This window comes from Theropithecus gelada, chromosome 9 (assembly GCF_003255815.1).
Source record: "Theropithecus gelada isolate Dixy chromosome 9, Tgel_1.0, whole genome shotgun sequence".
In the NCBI taxonomy this organism is placed as follows: Eukaryota; Metazoa; Chordata; class Mammalia; order Primates; family Cercopithecidae; genus Theropithecus; species Theropithecus gelada.
The window spans coordinates 108,164,972-108,176,526 of record NC_037677.1 but is presented as its reverse complement, the minus strand read 5'-3'; the positions used below and the strand labels follow the sequence as shown (position 1 = coordinate 108,176,526).

Here is an 11,555-nt window from a genome sequence, read left to right as displayed (position 1 = left end):
AAGTATTGATTTGGGGTTTACAAATAAATTTTAGCAAGTGAGCAGATTCACAAATATGGAACCCACAAATAATGAGGATCTACTGTATTCATGTTAACAAAGACTTCAAAATAACTACAATGCATATGTTTAAAAGTATAAAGAAAAACAAAAAAATTAAAGATTTTCATCAGAGATCTGGAAGCTATAAAAAATGAATCAAATAAACATCAAATTAAAAATATAATGGATAGATTTAACGCAATATTGACCATAGAGAAGATGGGATTATTTAACTAAAAGGAAGGAAAAACTGAATATACTGAGAAATGGAGGCAGGTGGACTAATTTAATAAACAATAAAACAGAGCACAGTACACATGTGAGGGACACCAAAATCAAATTGCTAAAAACGAAAGACAGAGAAGCCCTTAAAAGTAGAAAGAGCTAAAAATGCATATTACCTCCAAAGGAGTATTAATAAAGTTGAAAGCTGACTGTATAACAGAAAACATAAATGAGATTATCTTTTTTTTTTTTTTTTAAGACAGAATCTGGCTCTGTTGCCCAGGCTGGAGTGCAGTGGTGTGATCTTGGCTCACTGCAAGCTCCACCTCCCAGGTTCATGCCATTCTCCCGCCTCAGCCTCCCAAGTAGGTGGGACTATAGGCACCCACCATCACGCCCAGCTAAGTTTGTTTTTTGTATTTTTAGTAGAGACAGCCTTTCACTGTGTTAGCCAGGATGGTCTCGATCTCCTGACCTCGTGATCTGCCTGCCTCAGCCTCCTAAAGTGCTGGGATTATAGGTGTGAGCCATGGCGTCCAGCCAAGATGATCTTTTAAGTTCTGAACTGAAGAAAATAATTACCCTGATTTCTCCTGCCATTGATTAAGTGTTGCTGTTTATGAGCACTGTATAAATGGAATTGTACTCTTTTGTGTCTGGCTCCCTTTGTTGAATATTATGTTTTTGACATCCATCTATGTTATTGCATGTAACAGTAGTTCACTTATTCTCATCATATAGAGCAAAGATCCATGTAACAAAGGACCACAAATAATTTAGCTACTTTACCATTTATGCACTGTTTGGTTATTTCTAGTTTGCAGCAAATATAAAAAATACTGCTATAAACATACTTAAGCATGTCTTTTGGCATCACATTTCTGTTGGTTGTAGTCTAGCAGTGGAATTGCTAGATCATGAACAATGCAAGTGCTATAGACTACATTGAGTCCCCTCCCTGCAAATTCATGTGTTGAAGTCACAAACTCCCATGTGTCTCTACGGGACATACGGCCTTTATGGAGATTAAGGTTAAATGAGGTCATAAGAGGGAAGCCTTCCAATAGAACTGGTGCCCTTATAAGATGAGGCAAAGACACTGGATCTCTCTCTTTCTCTGTCTGCCCTTTGAGGACGGAGCAAGAAGGCAGCTGTGCACAAGCCAAGAAGAGAGCCCTCACCAGAGCATGAACATTCTAGCACCTAATCTCAGACTTCTAACCTCCAGAGCAGTGAGAAGGTATATTTCTGTTGTTGAAGCCACCCATTCTGTGGTATCTTATTATGGTAGCTAATAAGAGTTGACTAATACAGTCTATTTTAAGTGATAGTATATATTATTACACAAGTTTCTGAAATGTTTCAAACCAGCAGTTTACAATGGTTTCAGCTAATCCATATCCTTTACAAGAGTTAGTATTATCTATATTTTTCACTGTATCAGTCTTGTTGTTCTGTTGTGGTATTTCATCATGACTTTAATTCCCCTGATTAATAATGATATTTAATCATTATTTTGCAAAGTGCCTTTTCATGTCTTTTTTTTCATATTGATTTACAGCAGCTCTTTACTTCTTAACAAACATCTTCTACTCTCTTTATTGTATTTTTCTTTTTTAATCATGAAAATAAGTTCTTTATTGCAATGTAGTTCAATGTATCAATCTTTACTCTTAGTACATTTTGTGTTCTGCTTGAGAAATCTTTGCCTACCCAGAAGATCTTGAAGATCTTATCTTACAGAAGCATTTTTTAAAATATTTAACATTTGTATCTACAACCCATTTGGAAATAATTTTTACATTTGGTATGAAGTAAGGCTTAAGATTAATTTTTTTCCATGTGCATATTTAGCCCAGCACTGTTAGTTGGAATGTACACTTACTACTGTTTCTTCCATAATAAATTAACTATACAGATATGATTCTGCTTTCTCAATTTTCTATTCTATTGCAACTAGATGGTTTTGTTTTCATATGCCAATAACATACTGTCTAAATTACTGTAGCCTAATGTCTTGATATCTTATGGTATAAATTCTCCATAATTTTTGTTCTTTTTCAAGATCTCCTCAGATATTTGTAGACTTTTTGTATTTCTATACAAATTTTAGAATTACTTTGTCAATATCCACAAAAAACAAAAACTTTCCAAAATTCTAATTTGGATTGCATTTAATATATATATGAATGGTTGACAACATTTTAACATTATTGAATCTTTCATATATGTACACATACCATTTATTTATGTATTCTTTAATTTCTCTTAAGAAAGTTCTATTCCTAAATATTTGATGCTTTTAATAGTACTGTTATTTTAAATCTTACTTTAAAATAAGATTTATTTTAAAATCTTTGATTTATTAGTATGTAAAAATACTGATTTTTAAAAAATGTTAACCTCATACCTTCCTACTTAATTTGCCAAACTTATTTTAGTGTAAATTACTTTGGATTTTCTAACTGATCTTCAGTACAATGTTGGACATAAGAGAGTTAACAATAAACATACTTGTCTCATTTCTGATCATAGAGGCAAAATTTTGATATTTTATCATTAAGTACTATGCTCATTATAGGGTTTTTGTAAATAGTGTAATCAGATATGGGATGGTCTTTACATTCTTGACTTGCTAAGAATTTTTATTATAAATGGGGATTGATTATAAATGTCTTTGTTAAGATTATTATATTATTGGCCGGGCGCGGTGGCTCAAGCCTGTAATCCCAGCACTTTGGGAGGCCGAGACGGGCGGATCACGAGGTCAGGAGATCGAGACCATCCTGGCTAACACGGTGAAACCCCGTCTCTATTAAGAAATACAAAAAACTAGCCGGGCGAGGTGGCGGGCGCCTGTAGTCCCAGCTACTCGGGAGGCTGAGGCCGGAGAATGGCGTGAACCCGGGAGGCGGAGCTTGCAGTGAGCTGAGATCCGGCCACTGCAGTCCAGCCTGGGTGACAGAGCGAGACTCCGTCTCAAAAAAAAAAAAAAAAAAAAAAAAAAAGATTATTATATTATTTTTCTCCCCTATTCTGTTAATGTGGTAAATAACATTGATTGGTTATTAAATGTAAACAAACTTCACAAATTCTCTTTGCAAACCTTATTCCTAAAATAAAACCAGTCACCTATCTACCTACCCCTCCCCCCCACACATGCATACGTATACATCACTAGAGTTATTTACTAATTTTTAGTTTAGACTTTTCATTTATGCTCCTGAGATTTTCCTATAACTTTCTTTTCTGGTACTGTATGTGTTAGGTTTTGGTGTTAAGTTTATGCTGTCCTCATAAAACAAATTTGGAAATGTTTCCCCTTCTTTATAACTTTCTGCAAGCATTTGCATAAAGTTGTTATATATTCCTTCAAGATTTAAAAGAACTTACTGGAGAAGACGATACCTGGGCCTAGGTATTTCTTTGTGAAATTGCATATTCAATTCCTTTAAATGATATAAGACCATTCCGATTCTCTATTTCTTAGTACCAGGTTTTTAAAAATGTGCTTTTAAGAAGTTTGTCCCCTATACCTACATTTCCAAATTTTCAGGAATATAATACTTCCGTATATTCTCTTATCTTTCCAAATCTCTGTATGATCTATAGCAATCTCACTTTTTGTTTCTGCTATTGATTTTTTTTTTTAATTTCTCCTCTTTTCTTCTTGCCTAGACTTGCTAGAGATTTAACAATGTTATTCACCTTTTCAAACCTTTAACTTCTGGCTCTTTGAATCTTTTGTGTTTATATTTTCTGTTTCATTGATTTTATTATTATTTTTTTCCTTCAGTTTCATTTGGGATCTATTGGCTATAATTTCTGAGAGTGATACTGAGATTTTTCAGCCTTCCATTTTTTATTAATGTATGCATTTAGACCTAAACATTTCTCCTTAACCACTGTTTTATTAGCATCCTCCAAAATTTTATGTCATATTTTCATTTTCATTTAGTTTGAAATATTTTATAATATTACTTGTGATTCTACCTTCAATCCCTGGATTGTTTCAAAATATGTTGCTTAATTTCCAAGTAATTGGGGATGTTTTAGCATTCTTTTGTTATTGATATCCGGCTTGATTCCAGCACAGGCTGAATGAGATTGTTCATTTAAAATATATTGAACACCTTTTCGTGGCACCTCAGAGGTGATCAGCTGCTTCAAGATGAAGCTGAATATGTCCTTCCTAGCCACTAGCTAGGAAGTGGATGATGAATGCAGATTTCATATTTATGAGAAGTGTATGGTGAACAGAAGTTGCTGCTAACACTCTCGGTGAAGAATAGGATGTTTATGTGGTCTGAGTCAGTGGTAGGAATGACAAACAAGGTTTCCCCATGAAGTAGTGTGTCTTGACCCATGGCTGTGTCTGCCTGCTACTGAGAAAGGGGCATTCCGGTTATAGACCAAGGTGAACTGGAGAAAAAAAGCACAAATCTGTTCGAGGTTGCATTGTGGATGTCAATCTGAATGTTCTCAACTTGGTTATTGTAAAATTAAAAAAGGAGAGAATAATGTTCCTGCACTGACTGATACTATGGTGCCTCATTGCCTGAGGCCCAAAGGAGCTAGCAGAATCCACAATCTTTTTAATCTGCCTAAACAACATGACATCCTCCAATATGTTGTAAGAAACCCCTTAGACAAATAAGGTAAGAAACCCAGGACCAAAGCACCCAAGATTCAGCATCTTGTTACTCCATATGTCCTGCAACACAAACACCAGTGTATTGCTCTGAAGAAAAAAAGTACTAAGAAAAATAAAAAAGAGGCCGCAGAATAGGCTAAACTTTTGGCCCAGACAATGAAGGAAGCCAAAGAAAAATGCCAGGAACAGATTGCCAAGGGATGCAGACTGTCCTCTCTGCAAGCTTCTACCCTAAGTCTGAGTCCAGTCAAAAATAAGATTATTTGAGTAATTAGAGGAGATTAGACTCTCAAAAAATATATATATTGATATTTATGTTTCTGCTTGTAATCAATTTTGTTCTAATGCACTTAATAGAATGTGTATTCTACCACTGTTGGGCACTATGTTGTACATATGTCCATTAGATCAGGTTTTCTTGAATTGTGTTTTTACTGATTTTCTATGTCCTCACTGAGCATTTTGCTTTGCTTGTTCTATCAGTTACCAAGGTATGTTAATGTGTCTTACTGTGATTGAACATTTGTCTATTCCTTCTCTTAGTTTTTTACTTGTAAATTGCTTGTCAATTAATTTTTGTTCTATTTTAAAATTTACTTTTTAGGTTTACAGAAAATTGACAGGTAGTACAGAATTCCCATATAAGCCCTCCCTGTCACACACATACAAAGTTTCCTCTGTTTTTAATATCTTGCTTTAGTATAATACATTTGTTACAGTTAATGAAACAATATCAATTTGTTATTATTAAAGTTGAAAGTTTATATTAAGATGCACTCTTTGTGTCATATAGTTCTCTATGTTCCCCCAAATGCACGATGTCATGAATACACCATTATTACACAATAATACCATAAAAATTCCCTATGCTCCATCTATCCTTCCCTCTCGTCCTTCTAAACCCTGGCAGTTGCTGATTGTTTAACTATCTCTATACTTTTGCTTTTTCCAGAATGTCATACAGTTAGAATCATATAGTGTGTATTCCTTTCAAACGGGCTTCATTTGCCTAGAAATATGCATTTAAGGTTCTTCCACCTATTTTTTGTGACATAATAGCTCATTTCTTTTTACTATCAAATAATATAATATTGTATGGATGAACCACATGTTGTTGATCTATTTACCTACTAAAGGACATCTTGCTTCCAGTTTTGGGCCATTATAAATAAAGCTACTATTCACATTCAGATTTTTGCATAGACATAATTTTCAACTCTTTTGGGTAAATACCCAGTAGCACAATTATTGCATTATATGGTAAGACTATATTTCGTTTTTTAAGGAAATGGCAAACTATCTTCCAAAATCATTGTATCATTTTTGAATACGAGCAATGAATGAGAATTCCTGTTTGCTCCACATCCTCACTGGCATTATTTGGTGTTATCAGCCAATCATTGATCCTCTTGGCAGGTGGTTAGAACAGGGCCATAATGCCTTAAACCAATTAGGGGACTCACTTCTTTGAGGCTTATTCTCAGACTTTGTGAGGTTTGGTCGACCTCTGATCCAACCCCATTCCATAATGTAGCCCTTGAAGGATTCAACCTGAAAATCTTGTGTGTTTTCCAAGATGCCTCATTCTTAGAGTCTCAGACTTCAATGTTTCCGCTCCCCTGTAGTGTTAGACTGATGAAGGTGCCGCATAGCTTTTTCGTCACACTGTGCTCCTTCCTGAAACTTATCATATTCTCTCTTGCTCTCATTCTCTACCTCTTGTTCTATAACTCCAGTTTAAGAAAAGGCAAATGCCTTAAGGGAATAACTGTCACAGGCTCACTGTCCTGTATATCCCTTATCTCTGTAATCCTGGCCCCTCAGTTCTGGTAACCTCAGAATCTCTCCAGTGCTTTTAGATAGACTATATTTAAAATGTCTATTCAGCAAAGCAGTTGTTTAGAATACATAATTAATTAAAAGAATGTGTAATTCTTTCCTGATGTCTGTATTGTCTGGCAAGAATACAATCTCCCTGAGGGCCAGGACAAACTTGTCTTTAGCCCTACCATCATCTGAGACATTAGCTCAGTGCTTGGCTCCATAAATTTTGACTGTCTTTTGGAAAGAACAAATAAAGAAAAGAAGAGAAGAGGCAACTTTAAAAGAAATTTCCTCTTATAGAATCAGTAACATAAAAACAAAGATTCTTATCAAAGATTCTTGAAGCTGAATGTGCTTGAGTTGTGTGAGCCAGACTGCCCTGCAGTGGGAGTAAACATTTCTGAAACTTAACAGTTAGTTCATTTTCCATTCTCCATCTTCCATACTCCTCTGTCCCAGTGGAAATGGAAATGGAGGCCTCATATTAAAGGCCCCTGGTTTCACTAGGTTCCATGTGGTATTGAGTGAATTGTTAAAAGAAAAATTTAAAGAGAAATCAGGGTAGTGGTTTATGTGAAACAACAGTAATATTTGAATTAAAGCCATAAATCAAGTATGCAAATAAGCCTGTGCTCAGGGCAGAAATGCAATCAAATGGCCTGCAGAAGGAAACTTAATAAGCCCTGCCTCTCCTTCTATTACCTTGCGGTAAGTTTCCTGAGATTTGGGTCTTGTGGGGACACTGAGAGAGGGTAGCTCCAGGCATTCCAGTAGCTCTCACAGAAGCTGTACTGGGACCTGGCAGCATTCTAACACCTCAGAAAGGGTTGAACAGTTTGCATCTGTGTCTCTGTCAAAAGGCATTAAATATGCATCTGATCAAGATAGTAGTCAGGGTTATGAAGTGCCTGTGGGGGAAATTTGCTTGAAATTATGAGTATATGTACATGCTTTCTTTCTGAAATGGCTTTAGGGCTGAAATTCTCACAAAAGAATTGGTTAAAGAACAGGAGATGGTTCAAAAAACAATGACTGTTAACAGTTTGGGTGGAAAGTAAGGAGGGCAGCAAGACCAAAATTCAGGGTTCCTTACTAAAGATGGGACCCAGCCTTGCCCGTGGAATTTTTACCAGTTGTTGGTGGCCATAAAATCATGGCAGTCAAGTAATCATATGTCTTGGTTTGCTCAGGATAGTCCCGTTTTATTCCTACTGCTCCAGTATTATTGTTATTAGTACCTCCTTTTGTTCTTAAGAGTGTCCTGGTTAGGAAGATAAATTTTAGGACCCCCCTACAAAGTAAGGATCTCCAAAATTATTCACTTTTCAAATAAGTCAAAAACTCAGACTATTATTTCACAGTCCAGTAGGCCTCACAACTCATAGCCTAGATCTACATCCATTAATGAGATTAGTAAGTTTCCTCTCTCTGGAACTCTTCAAGTAAAAACTAGAAAAGGAGATGATGTCAAGGAAATGTGGACACAAAGCAAGGGCCTATGTCAATGGTTTTGTGAGATTCCTTCTTTCCCTGAGGTTCAGCAAATCTGAGAAAAAAAACTCATAGGGGAAATAGTTTCTCAAGTTTGTATAAGAAGGTGGTAGATGATGAAGAGGCTGAGCCCAAGTTTTCTCACTTTCTTTACTAGAGACTGATTATGATTAGGAGAAAATAAGCCAGACAGGGAAAAATTTAGAGTGGTTCTAGGTACTGCATGTCTAACTCAACTGAAACCTGTACACCCACTCCAGTTTGAACTCTTTAAGGGCAGTAGAGTTTTTGTTAGATGCAAGAATTCAGGTGGTAAGAAGGCAGGGAAAGTTGGGGGGATAGAAATCTCCATCAATCATGCCCCCTGCAAGGACACCAATTTAACAACTTATCTATACAGAACAAACACCATCATAAGAACCAGAAATCAGGCAAGCCCTCATAGTATCTGGTGTTAACATTGTGTCACTGAAAGAGACACTGAAGAGATAGAAAACAACAGTCTTGAATTGCTGACGCCACCCCTCCCCCACCTCTGGCAGCAGCAATGTGGTGCAGAGTGTCCCTGGGCGCTGGAGGAGGGTGAACACAGCAATTATAAAGCAATAAACTCAGCACTGTCCTGCTACAGCAGAAAGCAACACCAGACCAAACTCAGTTGATGTCAGCCCATAGCAGGAGCATTTAAACCAGACCTACCCAGAGGGTAATCACCAATCGCAGTGGTCAGAATTTGACTTCCCATAAACCTTACCACTGAGGGACAAAGTACTCTGTGTCTCTAAATAAACTTGAAAGGCAGTCTAGGCCATAAGGACTACAATTCTTAGGTGAGTTCTAGTGCTCAACTAGGCCCAGAGACAGACTGGGTGGTGGAGCATACACATACTGAGATATCAGCTGGGGCAGCCAAAGGAGTGTTGGCAACACACCTCCCCTACCCCCAGGCTGCACAGTTCATGACTCCAAAAGAAACCACTTCCTTTTGCTTGAGGAGAGGAAAAGGAAGGCGGTGGAGGACTTTGTCTTGCATCTTGCCATAGCAGGATATGGCACTGGTCAGAGTTGTGAGGACCCATTCAAGGCCCTAGCTCCTGGACAACATTTCTAAACATACCTTTGGCCACAAGGGAACCCACTGCCTTGAGAAAAGGACCCAGTCCTGGCAGCATTCATCACCTGCTAACTGAAGAGCCCTTGGGCCCTGAATAAGCAGCAGCGATACCCAGGTACTGTGTCAAAGGCCTTGAGTGAGCCTCTGAGACTTGCTAGCTACAGGTGAGACTCAGCACGTTCCCAGCTGTAGTGGCTATGGGACAAAACTCCTTCTGCTTGAGAAATGCAGAGGAGAAAGTAAAGGGGACTTTGTCTTGAGCCTTAGGTACCAGCACAGCCACAGGAGTTAAAGCATCAAGTGGGGTCATGAGTTCCCTAATTCCAAGACTTGACTCTTAAACAGCATTTCTGGACTTGCCCTGGACCAGAGGTGATCCCACTGCTCTGAAGGGTGAGTCTCAGGCCAGACAACATTCACCACAAGCTGACTTTAGAGCCCTTAGGCTTTAAGGGAACATCAGCAATAGTCTGGCAGTACTCCTTGTGGCCTGGGGTCATGGTGGCTGTCGGTTGAGGTTATTCTGGCTTTAGAAAGGGAAGGTTAAGAGTAGGAAGGACTACATATTGTGGTTTGAGTGCCAGCTCAGCTGCAGTACAATAGAATACCAGGTGGACTTCTAAGATTTTTGACTCCCAGATGGCATCCCTGGACCCATATGGGGCCTGGGGGACCTTGCCACCCTGAAGGGAAGGACCTACACCCAGCTGACTTTGCCACCAGCTGATTGTAGAGCCCCAGGGCCTTGAGCAAACATAGGCAGTAGTCAGGAAGTGGTTACAGTAAGCATTAGCCGAGACTCACTGCTGTGCTGGCTTCAGGTCTGATCCAGTGTAGGGGTGCTTGTGTCACTTAACCTCCAGCTTTAGGTGGCTCAGAACATAGGGAAAGAGAGAGACTCTGTTTGTTTGGGAGAAAGTAAAGGAAGAAAATAAGAGTCTCTGCCTGGTAATCAAGAGAATTATCTTGGGTCTTGTCCAAGATTATCAGTGTGGTACCACTAATGAGTCTGCAAGAAACATGTTACTGGCCTTGGGGTGCCCCCTAAAGCACATACATCTTAGATCACAACACCCAAGTCCTTTTAAATATCTAAAATGTGTTGCTCAAGAAGGATGGGTAAAAATAAGCCCAGACAGTGAAGACTGCAATAAATACCCAGCTCTTCAATGCCCAGAAACTGAAGAACATTTGCCAGCATCAATATCATCCAGGAAAACATTACCTCACCAAATGAACTAAGTAGATCACAAGGGACCAATCTTGGAGAAACAAAGATATGAGACCTTTTAGATATAGAATTCAAAATAGCTGTTTTGAGAAGACTCAAAGAAAATCAAGATAACACAGATAAAAAAGTTCAGAATTCTATCAAATAAATTTAACAAAGGGATTGAAATTATTAACAAGAATCAAGCAGAAATTCTGGAGCTGAAAAATACATTTGGCACACTGAAAAATATGTCAGAGTCCTTTAACAGCAGAATTGATCAAGCAGAAGATGTAATTGTGAGCTTGAAGACAGGCTATTTGAAAATACACAGAGGAGACAAAAGAAAAAAATAATAAAAAACAATGAAGTATGCCTACAGGATCTAGAAAATAGCCTCAAAGGCCAAATCTAAGAGTTATTGGCCTTAAAGTTATTGAAAGTTTATTCAAAGGGTTAATAACGGAGAACTTCCCAAATCTATAGAAAGATATCAATATCCAAGTACAAGAAGGTTATAGAACACCAAGCAAAGTTAGCCCAAAGAAGACTATTTTAAGGCATTTAATAACCTCCCAAATAAAATTCCCAAAGGTCAAGGGTAAAGAACTGATCCTAAAAGTATCAAGAGGAAAGAAAAACAAATAACATGCACTGGAGCTTCGATACATCTGGAAACAGACTTTCAGTGGAAACCTTATAAGCCAGGAGAGAGTGTAATGACATATTTAAAGTGCTAAAGGAAAAAAAAAACTTTATAATAGTATATCTAGTTAAAATATCCTTCGAACATGAAGGAGAAATAAAGACTTTCCCAAACAAAGGCTGAGGGATTTCATCAACACCAACCTGTCCTACAAGAAATGCTAAAGAGAGTATTTCAATCAGAAAGAAAAGGACATTAATGAGCAATAAGTACTCACCAGAAGGAACAAAACTCACTGGTAATAGTAAGTACACAGAAAAACACAGTATTATAACACTTTAACTGTGGT

General features: G+C 37.7%; 1 pseudogene; it reads left to right on the top strand.

Annotated features, from left to right (window-relative positions):
- Positions 1–4,438: 4,438 nt before the first annotated feature.
- Positions 4,439–5,178, top strand: LOC112631837 (annotated as a pseudogene).
- Positions 5,179–11,555: the final 6,377 nt, after the last annotated feature.